Source organism: Pocillopora verrucosa, chromosome 9, assembly GCF_036669915.1.
Source record: "Pocillopora verrucosa isolate sample1 chromosome 9, ASM3666991v2, whole genome shotgun sequence".
Classification (NCBI taxonomy): domain Eukaryota; kingdom Metazoa; phylum Cnidaria; class Anthozoa; order Scleractinia; family Pocilloporidae; genus Pocillopora; species Pocillopora verrucosa.
This window is the reverse complement of record NC_089320.1, coordinates 11,506,215-11,524,412: the sequence shown is the minus strand read 5'-3', so window position 1 is coordinate 11,524,412 and position 18,198 is coordinate 11,506,215.

Below are 18,198 nucleotides of genomic sequence, written 5' to 3'. Positions count from 1 at the left end.
TAATTTTTACTGCCTCATCAGAGTGATCTGAATTTGAAAGATCACCGTCAGAAATGTCACTAGAGTTATTTGAAACAATGGAATTGCCCACACCTTGGAAATGTTCTGGATCGCCGGCGGCTGGTCATTGACCGGTGGTTGACTTTGCAGTGTAAGGACACTGGGCCATCCAATGTCAAAGTTTATTGCGGGCAAAACAGGAACCCGGTTTGGCTTGTGACGCTCTGGTCTGCACTATGGGAATAGGTTTACCACTACATTGGCTAGAAGCAGCGGCTGCGACCGTCGTTAACGCAGTAGGCTCTCTTCTATTTGTTGGCCTTGACTTCAAACGTCCGCTTTGGTTAGCCTGGGTACGTGCCCTAGCCTCTGCTCTAATAATCTTCCTCTCGTCGTCAGAATCCTCCGCAAGATCGTTACGCTTGTATTCGCGAATCAATGACTACCCAAAGTCTGATTTGTCAGCAAGCAGAATATGTTTCCGCCTCTCAATCAATAACTTCTCGCCTTTCTCAAGTGAAGCTTGAACTTTATCAAACTGACGGGCGAAACAGGCATCTTTAACCTCTTCAATATTTCATTTCCGGTTAATTCGTATCCACTCAAACGCCGGAAATTCCATTTCCTTACACTGCTTTGGGTAGTTTTCATGCACTCAAAATCATTCTATTATAGTGAGGGCGTCTGAAAACAGAAAAAATGGGTAATGGAGTGATTAAGCCTACCCCCTTGACGTCCTCTCTGGTCTCGCTGTCCGGGCGAATTCTAGAAAAGTAAGAGCCTACCTTTCTTTTTTATGTTTAAAGTAAAGGCAAGGCTTGTAGTGTAGATTGTAGGCAGGATCTTCTCTTTAAGTCTCAAATTTGGCGTTAACGAGTACATTAGTTAAAGTTTCACAGTCCTAAGCTCGCATTCCCATCTCACTTTTCTATGATACCGAAAAGAGATCACCAATGTAGTCGCATGTTAACTCGTTGTCTTTTGTGCCGCAAGCAAAACTGAAGTCTTCTTCTTCGGACAAGGAATACAATGCTCAACACGGAAGATGTTTCGACGGAAAATGCTACCGTGTTGGAACTCATGTTGGAGACGGCATCCAATGCAGAGGTAAGAGACCAAGAAATTAAAAAAATTACAACTGAGACAATTCACCTGTTCCGTGTGCTTTTTGACTGCTTTGAGTGACTAGCATCCAACCATTAAAAGAAATGGCTGCCACATTGAAAACTGAGAATTATTTGTAAACGATGCGGAAAAATCTAGGTATATGGAGTTCTGAAAGCTTTAAATCTCTTACAATGTTCAGATAGTCACTCGCCATTAGAACAATATGACGTTGTATGATAAACAAGGTAAACGTTATGAGTTTGATAAGATTGACTAGCAACGAATTTCTCTGCACTTTATCTCCCCTAAATCTCACATCAAGTTCACCAGAATAAAGGAAATGATCATGCACCGACCAAATAAGTTCTTGTTTGTCAAACAAATTATCTTCGTCAACCCCTTAAGAAATGTATTGGGAAAAGTGGGAAGAATTTGCATCATATTAATGTTGGGACGTAAGGGGCTTTTACAACATGTACAAATTTTGTCCACGATGGTAGCCGAGACTGAAACAGAGAAACCTTATTAAATACACATCCGTGATGCATTAATGAAATGTTTGCGTCATAATTGCGGCTGACAGGTCCTCAAGAAAAAAAGGTAATATGAAACCAACCCAAACTAGGTTAAACAAAATTAACCTGTTTTTTGAACATCTAATTTTCACATGTCACACTATCATTTAGAACTAGTTAGAAAACTCAACCTTTTTCATTTTGTGCTCTTAAATAAGAAAAATAATCTAGAAAAAACATCACATGGTTGAAATCCCCAACTGGTTGGAGTCAAACCAGTTGGCTATTTACAAGCGCGGTACAGTTGTTGCACAGGCACCTTGATATATTCAGCACAATCAAAGCTGCCAACGAATGAAAATAAAAAATCGTCTCCTTAGCTTCAAAATTCGGAAGGCAGAAGCATTTTTATCATCGTACCCCCAGATAGGCATACCGGCTCAGCATTGATGACTGCTTGTGTTTTGTTAAAGTAACCTATTTCTTTCCATTCTTTACGCTACCATCCGATTATTGAGGTAACATATTCAAGAGTAACCAATCGCATTAACCCTTAAACTCCCAAGATCTTATCAGTAATTCTCCTCACCGTCTGCCAGACAGTTCTTGTGATGTTAGTTTGGAGAATTTGGGATTGGATCAACTTATAATCCCCTAATTGATATTTTTCTTTTTTCTCATCACTCCTCTGCTTGACTTTGTATTGATATTGTAAGGAGAAATTCTCTTTTGGTTACTCATGGGAGTTAAAGGATTAAGGTGCTTTTCGATGGGATGTCGGAAACCAAAACCAAAGCAATCACAACAGCCGGTCATAGCAAGGAAACAAGGAGCCAATCAGAAATCAGGGTAAAAACAGGCAAACTGCTTGAGGCGCGGGAAATTCAGGTGATCAAGTCGCGATTGGTTTTATTTTTTAATCTAATTGGTTCAGAAAGTGGTGCAAGTTTTCTAGACCAATGAGTTAACGAAGTAAAGCGAAACCAGAGCAGTCCGGGGTCACTATCGACACTCAATCGGAAGTTGCACATGCTCTGAAAGCAACAATGATTCCCACTAAATTCAGCCGTGCCAAATCAGTGCTTCGATTGGCACAGGAAAAGGTGACCATGAGTTTGAAACGAATTCTTTGTTCAACTTCTTTTGTACGATTGGTCAATTTCGCATAAATGCCCCGTCAATCATAGTCGAACTGTGTTAATAAAACGCTCCTTCTCGTGAAAGAGTGTTCAAGCGATAAGGACTGCAATCATATCTACTCTCCATGCTATAAGGGGATTTGCAAATGCAAAGATGAGCTCATTCGGGACGGACAGACGTGCAAGCCTGGTAAGTGCATACCATGTAGCGTGAAAATTTTCTCTCTTTTAAATGCGTAATGTTATGTTACAATTTTCTTTCGTCCGCGGAAACGACTGTCCTCACCCATTATGGAACAACCAATAATACTAAGCGCTGCATTTCCCGTCCTTTGTTTGCAGAACGATGAGAGAAAAAACCAGATCAACTTTGAGTTTATGGATAAAGTGGTTATAAACAAAAGGCCCATAGTCCGTTAAAATGTTTATATAAATAAAAATAAATCCAAATCATTACAAAAACTGCGAAAAAGAATAACATCATCCTAAATTTACAAACAATGATTTTGTTCAATTTTGCTGAGAAATAATTTTTGCTTGCTGGGAGACCAATATTGCACATCAAGTGTTTGCGTCTCTTAACCTTATTATTCTTAGTCTTAGATACACTTGCTGCCCAAAAAGACAAACACAACATCAAAGGCATGCAAAATTCCTACTCCTAGTCTATGCCACTCTTCCCCCCCCTCGGAAAAAAGTGTCAACAACCAAAATTAATTTCAGTCTCACATGGCGATTGTTTGAACAAATTATCACAAAGTTCAGTGAATTCTTCCCCTTCAGTTTTATTTCTATTTCAGCACCTCTTCATGAATGCAACGAAGACATAAACTGTGATAAGCGAGCAAAGTGCGATGAAGGATAATGTATATGTCAAGGGAAAATGGAATATACTACAGAGGTAAAAATTCTAACAACTATCGTATTATAAGTAAGGTTTCTAGAATACCAGATTTGTTTGTAACATAATTAGTACATTCGTGTAATTCAATAGCGCAATCATTATTTATACACCCATTATGCGCACTTAAGCCGTGTGTGTACGCACTGAACTGCAGCAGAAGCAATTTCTCCCAACCCTTTGACAACTAAAGAGTGACTAGCATATAATTTCCCCTTACAAAACATCCCTGAATCACATATTAAGGTCACGAGAATAAAGGAAATGATCAGCGACAAAAGAAGCTCTTTGATTCTCCTTGCCAGGACCTCAGGAAGTGTATAGAGAACAGTATGGGGAATATACATGCTGATGTGTGAGGGGTTAAAGTTACTAAGTGGAAATGTTAGAAAACAAATGGTCAGATGTGTGTTCATCGAGAAATAAAACACTTGGGAGGTGTGAAGAACACTCAAAAGGCTACGTAATTGCTATGTACTAGGACTCGAGTAACTTTACCGCATCCCTCAACTCTCCAAACATTTTGCGTACCTCATATCTCGATGCACGCACGCTGACGCAACAGCCAATTTTTCGTTTGTACCTAAAGAGTAAATCTTCAAGTGTCCATTTCGTAACCTTAACTTTTAGTTTCCCTTCCATGTTCACCGGACTATCAATGCCGCAATGGCGGAATGTGTGTTGTGTATCCCTTAATTTCCAGCCAACATAAATGCGGTTGTAACAATGGGTTCATCAAAACTAAGAACGGCACATGTACAGGTAGGCTGTGAGATAAGGCATTGAGCCCGAGCGTACAAATTGTAAAGATATCCGACTCTTCACAAGTAACATGTTCTGTTTTTCACACAGAGTGCCTCATCCATAACGACTGTGATCAGAATTTGTCAAAGTGCGTCAGGGGGATGTGCAGATGTAAGGACGAGCTAATCAAAGAAGGCAACACTTATAAACACGATGAGAAATATGACGGTTGACACTAAACAAGTCACGCAAGAAACGAACATAAATTTGAATTGATTTAATTTAAAATAAGCTTCATGCATTTTGCAGCAAAGTTAATCAATTTTGTAAAGAAAGGAAGAAAACATATGCATCATTATGTATGTTAATTAACGTTACTGTCAACAAAATCTGGTAAACATTTTCAAAATTTGCATATTTGCTATCTAGTCAGAGAAAGCATGCAAGTCTAACATTATCTCTCCCCCCCGCCTCCCCTAAAAAAATTGTAAAATCTTACAAATAATGCGAGATACAGCTTTAAAAATGTCTTAAGGGAACCTGTACTAAAGAGCATAAGGTGTCATGACCAGAAAGGTCCCCAGCAGAGCCCTGACATTTTGTGTGGGCTTTCATCTGCGCCTTCAATTTGGAAATCTTGCTTTTCATCCTGTGTTGCACTGCACAACAAGAGGGAATTTCTAGGAATTTCATCATAAATAGAATAGTGGCGAGAGACCCTGGTTCAAAGAAATCGAATTTTTGGATTTCATTGCATCCATTGTCAATTGTTTTCGCTATTTTGCAAAATGACCACTCCCAAGGATTTCTAGGGAGGTGTTTGTTACTTGCTATTTAATATTACACTAAGTGGTTCGTGATGCATTTTATCGGTCAGTGGCATGACCACATTGACACACGCTTAAAGTTGACATGTGAATACAATGAATTTTTTTTTTTACACAAATTATCTCTTCTTCAGCAAGTTTTTAGGGTATCTAGATTTGTTGGATATTCATGAAAATTGGTAGGAATGTTTGTCAGATATTAATGCTCCAAAGTGAGAGAGGCTTTTACCAAATTTGAAATATTTTGTGACGTCCCAGAATGTGACAACAGCTGAAATATTTTCTTTGCTCAGACTTCAGAGTAGATTTTCTCAGGAACCAATAGGAATATTGAAAAATGTAAGCCTCACATACTTTGTTAGCTTAGTATCTGCCAAGTGATACTGTCCAGTTTGTTTGGAGGTCCATTAGGTCAAACAGTAATTCTGTATACTGGTAGTAAAGCAAACATCTTTAATTTTGTGTCTAAAGGCTTGGGCACACCTATTTAAAAAACTGTGTAAAAATTTGTCCTTTACATAATCTGCACTTTATAAGCTTTACAATGACATATAGTTTTCAACAGTTTCTGTAAAATTGGAGCATGTGGACAATTTTTTCAGAAGACAACCTCAATTGGCAGTTAAACCTTACGCAGATAAGAGATGTAACTTAATTGAGTGTCAAATTAAATATTTAGTTTTATGTTACACTATGTTTCCAACAAGTACAACTGACTGAATATATGATTTTGGTAAACAATTTTGTTGCCAGGAAAACACATCATTTCTTTATGTGCAGATATTGATGAGTGTAATTATAAAGACATTTGCACTATGAATTCAACCTGTACAAACTCCATAGGCAGTAATAGATGTTGTATGCTGCTAAATGAAACTGAGAAGTGTGAGGATAAGTATTGTTTGGAGGTACCAGGGGTGGGTTACAAACTCCATAGGCAGTTATAGATGTTGCACGCTGCTGAATGAAACTGAGAAGTGTGAGGATAAGTATTGTTTGGAGGTACCAGGGGTGGGTTACAAACTCCATAGGCAGTTATAGATGTTGTACACTGCTGAATGAAACGGAGAAGTGTGAGGATAAGTATTTTTTGGAAGTACCAGGGGTGCATTAGAAGAAAATTTTTTTTTCGTTACCAGCTCCTTGGGCTTTTCTTATGTTCTAGCTTCTCCAGTTTTCTGCCCTTGATGCACTAGAAACAACTTGCCACTAAAAAGTTCATATTTGACCTTCTAACAGTGAACAGAAAACCACCTCTTGTACTCATTAGCCATCAACCATAGCTTAAATCCAATTTATCATAAGAAATTTTCTATCTATCCAGTTATTCAGTTATTCTAGTAATAAATGTCTACCCAACTTATAAAGAAAAATTTTCTCTTTACACTATTTCTGGAAGGAAATGTATGTTACAGTAGGCTCAGTACAGTTGGCTGTAATTAGACACAAAAAATTGTATAGTCAAAGTTAACTCAGCCAATCATACTTAAAGTCCACTCAACTAAATCCACCAATCACAGATTTGATTACAATAACAGCATGGCAACAACCATTTAATTACCCTTCAAAACTGGGGAACTTCAAAAGCCATTTCAAAAATTTGCATTTTGCTTAAATTGTCAAAGATTGTGATGGTTATATTTTGGATATTTTACATAGAAAGTCCCTAATTATTTTTTTTTCTTGGTTTTGTTTTGTTTTTTTTTTTATTTTGGAAATTGTCAAGGTACACGTAACCATTATAATCAATTGGCGACAGGTCCAATTGGGTCTGTAATCATACTAATGATAAACAAATCCAACTCCTGCTTCGGGTTGTCCAATTTTGTAGTCACCCACATGATTACAAATGAAACTGAACTGACCACTTGGACTTTAATAACCATTTCTTGTAATTCAAGGCTAATACTACTTCTGCTGACTCTACCAAACATGACATAAGAAAGATATAAATGTAATTCAACAAACTCTAACAAAATTACTCTGTTCTTTATGCAGGTGCAAATAAACCAAGCCATATGAAAACCAACTCATCCAGGTCTCTCAGCACCACTGGTGGCATGATCCTTTTCATACTAGCCCTTCTGGGTAACTGTGCCTTTGATTAATGTTGCAAGATTTTGGCACCACATCTACTGTTTTCTGCATCTCTTCTTAATTTTCTTCCCTTTCTTCAACAAGTAAGAAAAGAATATAAATTTGTTTCATCAACAGTAACAGATTGTATGCTGTGCTTTACATCTTTAATCCTGTGTTTCACCCCTCTCTTACAGCAGTAAACATGCAGTGACATTCATATACATGGCTATTAAACTAAAAATCAGTTTTGTAAACAAAGTGAATAAACCTGAAAAAGCACAATTCTCTTAGCAATGGACTTATAGTCAATACTTGGATGGATTCTCCTGCAGTCAGACATCGAAGAGTTGATTAACAGTAATAATAATTGAGCCATGAGGGTGTAATTTGATCTGAAAACAAATGCACAACATAAGAATTCAACAACTGTGCAACAGTTCAGTTCTATTTTAAATCACAAGTTTGATTTTAGAAGAATTCAACTTCATAACACAAAGATCAACTGCCACTTACAGCTGCTACAACCATTTTGAAAAGACACAAATTGATGAAGCAGAGGATTTTGGTCAGTATCCGATGATTATTCCATTGATCCAGAAGCACTGTCTAAAACAAAGTTAAATATTAGCACTTAAGTTTTAAAATTGGGCTAATTGAACTCCAGTTGATCCACTCAGTTTATTTACTACATGACAATTTTTCTCTCTCAAGAAGATGCAAATCTAATTGTTGTGATTCAATCAAAACAGCAACTGGAATAATTTAAGATTTTGACAGAAGTTAAATGCCTTTCTCATTCAGCTGTTTTGGTGTTTTAATGCTGTTCAACCTTGGCAGTCTGGAACTAAGAATGGGGCAGCTGTTTTCCTCATATGTAATGGTATGCATATCAAATTTCTTTAATCTTTAATCACAGTTCATAACCATACATCGAACAAAAGTACAAAAATGGTTGATAAGACGGTAGTAGGGGGAAACTAAATTCCCATGCTAAGACATACCCTCCAAATTTGGCATGCACCTGTGTGTCGACCAAAAGTAAATTGTTGCTTGATCAATGTCATAATTCCCTGAGCCATGGGAGATCTACAGTGCAGCTCAAAGATAAAGGGGGCCAAAATATGCGCATTTAAGACTGGCATAGAACAAGTCTAAGACCAGACACAGACTAGTCTATATAGTGCGCACCTACTGTAAGACCCATCTGCCTAATCAGTATGTAAATATGAGCAAGAAGATTGTTTTCTTTTGTGGAATGGTCATTGTCTAATTCAATGGGCATTGTATTTGCAGTAAAAATTGATGGTTAAGCTGCACTGAATGACCATCAATCCTGTTGTGTTTCTTACATGTGTTTGTTTATTCACTGATTTGGTACTGTTAACTTAGGTTAATACAGTTTTTGCTTGCCGCCAAATTTCATCAATACTTGAAAGAGAGAAAATGTCTTTTCCCTTGCGAAATGGCTTTTGGAATTCCTAGGAATTCCTAGGATTTTCCTAGGAATTCCTAGGAATTTATTCCTAGGAATTCCTAGGAATTCCTAGGAATTCCTAGGAATAAAGGTGTGAATTTTCACGGTAAATTCGGACTGGGAATTCCTAGGAATTCCTAGGAATTCCCAACCATAACAACTCTGGTTCTAAAAACCTAGAAATTCCTAGAAATTCCCAGAAATTCCCAGAAATTCCCAGAAATTCCAAGTTTATAGCCAACAGGACTTGGAATTCCTAGGAATTCCTAGGAATTCCAACTCAGAGAACCAATGACTTTCCCTGAAAAGCTGTAAATCTAAAAAATTCCTAGGAATTTCTGGGAATTTCTGGGAATTTTTAGGAATGTTTCAGAATTACTGGGAATTTTAAGCAAAAAATTTGAGGCTAATGATATAAAATAAATACTTTAAATTAAAAAAACCCAGCTAAAATTCAAGTATTCAATGAAATTTATTTAGAAGCTTAATTTAAGGCTTACATGTAAAATATTTTTGATTAATTATTAACATCAATGTGTGGTAATATTAGGATGGAATTTGATTTTGATTTGATACGGATTAATCCTCAATTACAGCTATTCATATAAAATAGTTCTAATCAATCATTAAATTTTGTTTGACACAAATTGTGAATAAAATCTGTTGATTCTTTTCCATAAAATACAATATCTTAAGTTATATTTGAAAACCAAGCACTCTTGGGAGTGAAGGGGCTAATTACAGTCAAATAAAATTGATTTTTTGATTAAAATCTTGTTGTAACCGTAACAATAAATTAGAATGAAGTTATCCTAAACTGCAAACTTAGCTGCTGTTTGTACTGTTTGTATTTTTTTCCTGGGCTCACAATGAGTTGGCCTTGAATGAGGTTGTCAACAAGAACCTTGACCATTTTGTATCTGGATTCCTTGACATCTGAATTTGAAAAAAAAAAATATATTAAAATATGTATATTTAAAGCTCAGACCAGGCTTTTAAGATGGCTATGAGGAAAAGGGCATTCATTGGATTCTCAAATTGAGAAATCTCTGTTATATTGAGTGACTTTCATATTGGAGTTAGTACATCTCTCTCATGGATTTTACTAAAAAAGGGCTGAATACATTATTTTGTTTTTACCAAGGAGGGCTTCTTTATGTACTAAGGTTTGTTTAATAACAGTTCCTATTTTGAATCTTGAATGTTCCCAAACGTGACTAGAGGAATCTTGAAACCTTACTGATAGGTTTATTTCATTGTAAAGCATAATAAGCTTAAGAAACTGCGGCATGCAAGTGACCGATTCGATTCTCAGAATTATTCTAGTTTCAGTTGCGCCGAGCGTTATGTAAGCTTAATTCAACCCGCTACATCTATTCTTTTATAAGATTTTGATCACGTAACGAATATCGCAATTTTTACTCACCACAAACTTTCAAAATCGTAGCTTTACAGACGGCCATTCGACCCATGTTTGTACCAGTCAATATGTCAACTGTTGTCCCTTCTTTTAACTCCACGGCGCCAACGACTTTCTTTTCTTTTACAACACTCACGCTATTCTCGTTTTCCCATTGAACCACAATAAAAGCTATCTTTAGAAATGTTATATTAAGCAAAACAGTTGAGAAAAGCGATCAACCGATGAAAAGTACATTCAAAGATGAGCGCCAAATGGAGTCTTCTTTGTTTCCGATCACGGGCATGATCACGTGGATCTTTTAGGACTTGTCATTGGCTAGCAGAGAGAATCCGCTGGCTTGCCGATTGCAGTGTTAGGAGAAGTGCCCAACTTTATTCTGACTTCTCCGACCGGTTCTCTGCTTCTAGAAGATGGATAGCTTGGTGATATAAATAAAGATGTGAGCTCACTCTATGTAGAAATAATCGACAAGAATCGATCGTAATACAAATGCTCGTTTTGTGGCCGAAAGTTGTCGAGGAAACAAAGACTCGAAACTCACTTGAGTTGTGTTAATGGCAAAGGTGAGAAATAACACAAGCCAATCACAGTTTTGAATGCGACTACAAATCGTCTTTTACCCTCATATTTATAAAAGAAGGATACCACATTCGGAAGTATAAGAGATACATGGATGATCCCAGTGTACCAGTACCTAAATCTACAAAGCTTGACCGTAGAAAGCGTTCAGCAACACGTTCCAACACCGCCATCTCGATTCCTCAGTCAGTCGTTTCCACTGAACTTAAAGCAGTATTGACAACAGAGTAGAGTGCTTCTTACAAAGGAGAAACATTTGTACAAGAGACAGAAGTAGCTATATGCGATTACAGAGGTGCGTTGGAACTCTGGTCCACAAATAGTTATGCACTGCCCGAAGTATAAAACAATTTTGTTGATAGCTGACAGACAGAGAAGAGCAACAAGTAAACTTAAGAGCTGTTATTATTGAAGTGTGACTAGCACTTTTCATTTTTATATAAAGAAGGACTTGTAATTTGCACCAAAAATAAAAAGATGTCATGTTTTTTGGGAGATCCAGTGATTGGGACATTTAAGAAATTAAGTTATGAAAGGAAACTTAGTTGGTATTTCTCACTACTAACAAGTCTTGTTGACAAATATTTCAGATCAGAGTTTCAAATAAAGTAAATTGAAGACGTCATATAAAAGGTGTTTTTCCTCAAAGGGAACATTGACTACCTCTGTCTTGTCTGCATGCCAAATGTTTGCAAAGTGTGTGGATGATCCACAAGTATTGGAACTCTTACAAAAATGTTTTGTAAGAATAAAAACAGCAAAACAAATTACAGCAATTAGTCATGAAAATAGAGCAAAAAACTGAAAAAAAAAGCAGCAACAACAATCATGAAAAAAGAAAGATTAATTGGGTGTTGAATTTGTTTGTCTAAGGCATGAAATTTCTACTAAAAGTATTGTCAACAAAAAGTCTCTGACAGCGTTGGAGGCAACTGAGCTTGACTTTTCCAAGGTTTTCTAACAAAGGCAACCAGTAATGTAGGTTAGGGAAGTAAGATAACAATGTAATTATTGTTAATTATTGTGGAAGTTGGCAATTTCCATTTAACATAACTGACAGCTGGTTCATGAGAAAATCCATATTAATGTAAAGATTTACTAAAACTTAGTTTGAGTAATAAATTTCATGATCTTTAAGTTATAAACATGTACATGTATGTATATCTCTTGGTAAGTTTTGTATAGCATACCTTTTATTGAGCCAAAGTTTTAAGCCTCTGAAATTACTCTTTTTCTTAAAACCTTCACCTTTAAGGTATTGAGAATTTCTTAGAATTTATGTGGACCTCAGGGTATTAAAATTGCCTCAAATTCAATTCCCAGAAATTCCCAAGAGTTCCACACTTCTTAAATTAAAGGTAGTTTGTAAAGCTGACAATTCCTAGGAATTCCTCGGGATTCCAAGTCCTCACAAAACTGGAGTCTTCCTTTCCCAGAAATTCCCAGTAATTCCAAGCTTTTTAAATCAGAGCTAATTTGCATAGTTGGGAATTTTTGAGAATTCCTAGGAATTCCTAGGAATTCCTAGGAATTCCCAGAAATTCCCAGAAAACTGGGAATTCAGTTTGCAAGGATCATTTGCATAATTGGGAATTTTTGAGAATTCCTAGGAATTCCTAGGAATTCCTAGGAATTCCCAGAAAACTGGGAATTCAGTTCGCAAGGGTTGAAACAGATCATATTGTGCCTGACAATCCAAGACATTGACACTACATGCAAACTCATTTTACTGCCTCCCAAGCTTAAAATTAGATAAAACAAACAAACAAACCTTTCATTTTAGAGGAATTAAGTACATGTACATGTAGATTTGATCAGCCTATTACAGACAGTTTGAATTACCAAACTGTTTCCAATAAAGCCAAAGGAATAAATTACTGTGTTCTCATCATGATGCTACTTAAGTCACAACAGCATCTCACAGACACTTTATAGAAAACAAAACTTTGGCAGAAAAAAAACTATTTGGTGTAACTGGTGCATCATGGAAACTTAAAGGAAAATCTTCTCTTTGAAGAGAGAGCAATAAAACTGAAGAACTAATTTTTTAGTTCTTGCTGTGATGTTATGTAGAAGAATGGCATCACACTGATGAATGATAGAAAAACAAACATTTTCCTTACAAGAAAAATCTGATAGCTGAGATCCGTGCAACATGGAAACTTTGAAAACAATCCTTTTATTGTGAAAGGAGAGCATTTTATAGTTTGAATCGGCTTAAGATATTGTAAAACATAATATATATTATTTTCAGTTTTTGCTGTGACACTGCAATGATGTTACAGAAGACTGTAGACTGGCTGGCTGTACGAGTTGCAGCAAGATGTTTACAGCTGATGACTTTTTGCACAGAGAAATGATCGTTTTGAACTAGAACACCATAAACTTATCCTTCAAAATTTGCGAAGGAATGAAGACACCAAAATGTTTGCATTTAAATTTTGACTTCAATCAATTCAGCTCTAAGACTTACAGAACAGATTTCTATTTCATGTTAATTTGAATAGCCCACTGATAATAATATAATCACAAAACAAAAATTCTCAAACAAAACCATGATTCTTTGTTCTTAACCTTTAACTCCCAAGATCTAATTGTTAATTCTTCCCTCTAGCTGCTACATATTTCCTTGTAAATTGGTTACAAGAATTTGGTATTTGATCAAATACGTGACAGGGTGCACACCAGACTCTTTATTTTCTAAATATATCCAAAGAGCTACCATAACTAAGTGTACAACAAGGAACTCCCAGATGCTAAATATTCCTTTGTATAAAACAGCCACAGGACAAAGAACTTTCTACTTCAGAACAGTTGAACTCTGGAACTCATTAGCCTCTACTCTCGAGTTGAAACCGACACTAAAGGACTTCAAACTTTGCCTGAAGAGAAGCCTTTTAACCTCAAACCTTTTTAGAGACTTAATTGCTTTTTTTATTTTTAATTAATATATTTATTTAATTAATTAATCATTTTATCTATTTACTAGTCAAATAGCTCATTAATTTACTAGTATATAGTTTTAATTGTTTCTTTATTCTGAAAAGCTCATTTGGGACAAATAAAGCATGTGTGTACATGTTCTCACAACCTGTTTGCTAGATAATGCATGGATACTGTAAGGAGAACTTACATGTTAACCACATCGGGCATCAGGTTAACATGTAGTTTGAAAAATAAACTTAATTTCTTGTTACCAAACAACTCACAAAATTAATCACAAAAAAAAAATTCTCAAACAAAACCGTGATTCTTTGTTTTTAACCCTATAACTCCCAAGATCCAATTGTTAATTCTTCCCTCCAACAGCTACACATTTCCTTATAAATTGGTTACAGGAATTTGGTATTTGATCAAGATAACAACTTCTACCTGATAAGTTTGAGTGTTCTCACCACCTGTTTCCTAAATAGTGTATGAATACTGTAAGGAGAACTTACATGTTACCCACATCTGACATCAGGTTCACATGTAGTTTAAAAAGTAGAGTTGATTTCTTGTCATCAAACAACTCTTTGATTTGGGGCTTGAATAAAGCAGGTTAAAGATATTCATTAAATTTACTCCAGACCCTGCACATTACATTTCCTTCTGACAGATCATTTTTGTCATCTAATCTATAGTTTATTATTGATGAGTTTTATAATGAATCAGTTTAAATAGAGAAACCAAAAGACCAAACCACAATAGGGTTTTTTTTATTGTGAGCTTCTCAAGTTTTTGCAGATCAGTAACATTTTCTGCTCTCACACAAAAAAGGGTTTGCTACTTTGCTAAGTGTTATTGTTACAGCATTGATATTAAGTTGGTTTTTCATCTTTTAAAATAGGTAATATGATTGGTGTGAAAGACTCTATCCCCCACGGGCTCCATAAGTGTGTGGTTTACAAGTTTTTATGTGTGGGCTGTAATGCTTGCTATGTCAGCAAAACCTCCTGGCATTTATGTTTTGCAAATTTCATTCTTTTACACAACCATCCCTTTTGGTTATGTAAAAGGTCCCTTTCTTTTCTTTATGCGGTGTATTTGTGAAAATTTACGGTGTCCAGTCATTTTGATACAAAGTCGTTTCGATACAAAGTCGTTTCGATACAAATAGAAATCAATTCATTACACATGTAAAGTTGATTCAATGCAAACTGAGGGCGTTGCAATACAAGTAAAATCGAGAAAAGTTCAGTTGAAGTGTTTTAGTTTTCGTCTTTGATATTTTCGATCAATTGACATTGTAATACCCAGTTTTCCCGCGACTCAATCGAACAAGTTGTATTACTCAGTTTCCCTGCGGCCAAAAAGAGCAAACTTTATTGCATATTTATTTAAATTACTAAAGTACGTTTACATTGATCATGACTTTTGCACATGTGGTGGCTCCTAAAAGAGCCATTTTTAGCGACCTGAAATCGTCCAAAGTGAACGCACTGGAACTGGTCACCGCGCTATCTAACTGTGGCCCTACATGGGTTGACCTTGGGGCAGATGGAACACTGCCAGTCAGTGACTAAGCCTCGCCTTCTCTGTAGGGTGTAGCGGTACCCCTGGCTGTCTATCATCTTTGGCTGGCCTCTTTTGGAACTGTTCTCCACGATCTCGTAGGTCACGGCAAAGGAAGACAACATCTCAGCTGGAGTGGGGTCATGAAGGGAGGATTCTTTGTGATCATTACTGTACTGGTTCTCCACATCAGGCTGGGATTCTTTGGGGTTCTCAGTTTGTGTACTCTTCGCATCAGGGTGGGATTCTTCAGGGTCAATGAAGGTAAGCTCTAGAGCTCCTGATTCCAGGTAGCTGGAAGGATCGGTGTAGGAGTCCAGATGCACACTGCCAGTCAATTTCTTTTCCATGTCAAACAGCTGCCTAGTAAACTTCTTGCGATATAACTATTGAATCAAAGGTCTCTAAGTGTCAGAGTATTAATAGTGTTGAAAACTTACCAGTGTTGCAGATTCTATGATTCCAGTGAAAAAATCCATCACATTGAATGGCTTGCTGTTTGGGCCTAAACAGGTTCAGAATGAACATTCTACAGGTCCCAGTGTGTTTTATACACTGATATTAGTTAGTTTAAAATGTTTGGATTCTTCTATTCGCTATTAATGGGGTAAAATTAGCAAGTTTTTTAAAACAATTAGTTTACATGTCTTTTGATATGATAATTTACAAACCCGCCTACCCACATGCCAGAATGACTGCTATTTCCCCACAGGTCACATAGTATTTGTGTTTCTTGATCTTAGGTGTAATATGTGCTGGAGTTATAGAAAAAGTCTCAAAATCATTTGTATAAATCTCTGTTCTCAATAAATAAACCAAACCAAAACTTAGTCTTGTTTACATGTTCTCATTGCGTAGGAGGCTTTGGCACATGTGTAGGTTCGCAGAGGTATGGGTTTGTTTTATTTACAACGGAGGTTTGTGTTTGCTCTTGTATGGTATTCTGTATCAAAATGATTTGAAGTGACGTGAGTTTGTATCGAATCAACTTTACATTTGTAATGAATTTACTTTGATTTGTATCGAAACAGCTTGTATTGAAACAACTTTGTATTGAAACGACCATGAACCAAATTTACTGCTACATTCACACTGGATACCCAAAAGGAAACATGAATGTTAACCAATAATCTAAGATTTCAGGGCTCAGTTCGCTTTTAATTGAGCAAGGCTTTAAACAACATAAGGGCCTTCTTTTGATACATTTCTTTAACCTTGTATGAAAACTCTAAGAATGAGATGCAGTTAATTTTATTGTGAATTAATTCATCAATACATTAAACTTGCTTCATGTTGAAGTTTATCAAAATGAAATATCACGAAGATTACCAACTGTATTCCGTGTCATTTGTTGTCGTTGTCCTTTCTACCGTGATTAAAAAATGTTCAGCGAATTGAAGTCAGAGACGAAAAATTGAGGATGGCTAAGGTTTGCACTTTTTTATGTGTTAAATTTTTGATCAGCGCCGGTGAAAACTAAGACATGACAATCAACTTGATTTCGGCACAGCTTTCTAAATCTATAAATTTGATTTAGTCTTGGACGACTTTGTTCGTTAAAAAAAAAAATTAAATAAAAATAACATTAAACAGGAACGAGTCTTATTCCAAAGTCTAACCGTTTCGTTGGTGACTAGTGTGAGTACATTTCGTTGGTTCATGGTTAAACAGGAGCTCATCGTAAACAACTCCATCGTTGGGTTGCTTGGTTTCTACATAGTATCGCCATAACTCCTAATAACTCCGATCAAAATGTATTGCAACTGTAAGAAGGTCGTGCTCAGAAAAGATATACTGTCATAACTGAGAAGAATATTCAGTAAACAACGGGAAAAACGACGACGATTTCCAAATAATCCTTTACAAAATTATGAAGAAAAACGAGTAGTGCTGAAATCTAGTAGCACGAAACGAAATGATAGCAAATCAAAGAAAAATAAATATTTAGCGGGCTTCAAACTTTCATAGATAAATCAGCTGACTCGAGACTAAACTGGAATAGAATAATCTCGAAAGTTTAATCGCCCATGCGGATTTATATTAACAACTTACTTGCCGTATCTATAACCATCCTCAGTTTGCACTTGTTACATAACTCTCATAGAAGATAATTTCGTTGTCCTTAGAGTGGTCTATAAATTAAAACCACTGGTTTACTGTTCCCGCGTGGCTCGGATGAAGTGAACAGATAATGTCCGCCATGTTTGAAAATTCTGTTATATCTTGTACCAATCCTTTGCGCTTGCGCTGTTTAGTGCAGGTTTTTCGTTTCTTAACGTGGGTCTGTGTGGCAACCAGAACTCACTGCTTGAATTTATAATGTATTTTATCATTGTTTTTCCGTGAGGTTTGACCCATGGATTACGTTTCTTTAGAAAATTATTCTCTCATCAATATGTGCTTGCGTCATTCGCAGGTTCTTGACATTTGGTTGATTTCGACTCAGTTGTTGTTTTTTTTCTTCTCGTCATCCATGTTAGTTTGCGCCAGCGTTTTAAGAGAGGATGTCAGCATCCATCGAACAAATTTGAAATATTGTGGCAAGTCGGCCAAAATTCTTTTTATCTTCTACTTTCGTATTTTGTAGCCCAATATGTACTAATAATTGTGGTGTAGTTTTTTGGTGAAAATATATTTTAGTTTTCGAGAAATGATTTTTTTCGTTCGACCGCTCAAATATACAAATTTTTACCGTGAATATTGTGACGAATTTACTTGACCTCCGGTATTTCTGTCAACATAATCCTTTGTTTTATCATCTAAACTTCATCCCCTGTCATAATTGAAGCTGTCAAAGAAATATTTATTTTTTGGTGAATATTTTTGTCCGACATACTTTTTCTATGTCGAAAAGTAGCATTAAAACAAAGACAGTTTTAACAATGACCGATACGACAGAATCTACTGAGCTTCTAG